Source organism: Leptonotus elevatus, chromosome 17 (genome assembly GCF_054856555.1).
Source record: "Leptonotus elevatus isolate MCC_2025b chromosome 17, RoL_Lele_1.0, whole genome shotgun sequence".
Taxonomy (NCBI): Eukaryota; Metazoa; Chordata; class Actinopteri; order Syngnathiformes; family Syngnathidae; genus Leptonotus; species Leptonotus elevatus.
In genome coordinates this window covers 17,355,082-17,357,280 of record NC_141255.1, presented here as the reverse complement: position 1 = coordinate 17,357,280, position 2,199 = coordinate 17,355,082, and the positions used below count along the sequence as shown (strand labels likewise).

Below are 2,199 nucleotides of genomic sequence, written 5' to 3'. Positions count from 1 at the left end.
TCTAGTGGTGAACTAAACATTCATTCAATTTAACTTCTGTGTTGCTCTCGCATGCTTTTAGTAGAATTATTTTTTTTTACTAGCTCCTCACGCTAGCCGCTCTTGTTTGTCACTCCACCCTATGACTCCGACTAGCTCCTGCTAGCCCATCTTGTTAGCTGCTCCGGCTAAATCTGACTTGCTTGGTCTTTCGGCGTTGCTCGCTGGGCTTCACACCGGCTGCCTAGTCACTGTCGCTCGCCGAGATGCTCGTTTGCTCACGCAAAATAAGAATTGGTGGTAGGCTTGCGAAGTGTGGTCTTTCTGATCCACTGTAGTCTGTGTGCTTCGAAATGCATGCGCTTCAGATGCATTCTATGATATAGCAACATCTAGTGGTCACTTATTACACACTGTCTCTTTAACTGAGTTTAGCTTTGAACCTTAGTTAAATAAATATGTATTTGATACTTTGCTGTTCTTCAATGTAAAGCATGTACAATAAAAAACACCCCCCCCCCCACACACACACACACAATTTGGAGATAGCATTATTTGCATTTGACAGTTTTTGTTTTTATTGATGATCATTCTGAGAAAAGCCTTAAGACAGTAATGACAGGAAAAGAGCTTTCAGCTCCATGAAAGCAGCACCTCCTGAATAGTTGGGCCAGAGGAGCCTCCTTCAGCTCCCCCAGGGAAACCACCAGGCATCCCCCTTGGCATTCCTCCTGGCATGTCTCCTTGGTAAAGCTTGGACATTATGGGGTTGCAAACTTCCTCTAGTTCCTTCTTGCCGAGGTGGGAAATATACAAGATTTTGCAGGTTATTCGTCGGTACTGATGGACTTTCCAAAAATCCATAATTTGTCAACCAAACGGATGTCCATCAGTGACAGTCTGAGATGTCTGCTGGCACTTGACCCGGTTAGTGACGATTAAACCCTACGGGCAAAAACACGCCTCTTTTAGTGCTCAGACATATTTTCTCTCTCTCTCTCGTCATTCGTCAGAGAAACGGGTGTCTGTCTGATGTACAGATGGAATGCCAACCTCTGCTTGTTTGTAAGGTAAGAAAGAGCATTGAGACATTATGAAAATAGTCTGTGCTATCCTTGGACTTTAGCCACCCCTGATTCATCTCTACCTGGTTCCTGTCCAACCAGGAAATGACCTTGTTGCACTTGTCTGTGATGGCCTTCTTGTCCTCTGGGCTGATCTTGTTCTTAAGCGTCTTGTCTTTCACTGTGTTCTTCAAGTTGAAGAGACTCAAGGGTGTTCTTAGCTGGGACTTTTTCTTTCTGGGCCTCGTCCTCACTCTTGAACTGCAATAGATGTATTTACCTGCTCCATAGGCCACGACCTCATCAGGGTTGATGCTCTTTTTGAGGTCACGGCCGTTGATGAAGTCCTGCAGAAGCTTTTGAATCTTGGGCATACGATAGGACAATATCATGGATCTGGGACTTGTCCATCTTCCCGTCCCCGAGGGCCTTCTCCACGGGCTCCAGGGTTCCACGGAACAGGTCAGCGTTGAGTTCCTCAAAACGGGCTCTGGTGATGGAAGTGTAGAAGTCTGTTCCTTCGTAGAGCGAGTCGATCTCATTGCTGGCCTGGGTGCTGCTGAAGAGGGTGCGCTTGACACGCTCATAGGCGGTGTGCAGGCGACACGGCTCGTTTGTTGGTGTTGATTTCCTTTTTGAACTTGCGCTTCAACTCGCCAACGAAGTGATTCACCATTTTGTTGTCAAAATCTTCACCACCCAAGTGAGTGTCACCCGCAGTCGACTTGACCTCAAAGATGCCATCCTCAATGGTCAGAATGGACACATCAAAAGTGCCTCCTCCAAGGTCAAAGATAAGGACAGGACTTCCGACCTGAAAAAACTAATTTGACCATCAAAATTGACTGCACTGGATGTTCTGATCTGTGTGGATTTCTCCTCGTCTCTATACAGAGACTCCAAGCAAATTTTGATTATAATGAAACTTGGTGTACTTGTTGACAGTGATAACACAACACAAAATCTCAAATTGTAGGTCAATCAGAGCAGGGGTTTGGGAGCTACGCCCCATTGAATTTTGACATTGGCCACCTTCCTTTGAACCCTTTTGTCTCAGGAACTACTGGGCCAGAATCCTGGGCGTACCTAATCAATTGGCCAAGATGGTCGCCGGCCCAGGGTGGGGAAGGGTGTGGGGGGCAGAATTTGGGGTCTA

The 2,199-nt window shown here is 46.5% G+C and overlaps 1 pseudogene; it reads right to left on the bottom strand.

Annotated features, from left to right (window-relative positions):
* Positions 1-612: 612 nt before the first annotated feature.
* On the bottom strand, positions 613-1,719 carry LOC147160236 (heat shock cognate 71 kDa protein-like; annotated as a pseudogene).
* Positions 1,720-2,199: the final 480 nt, after the last annotated feature.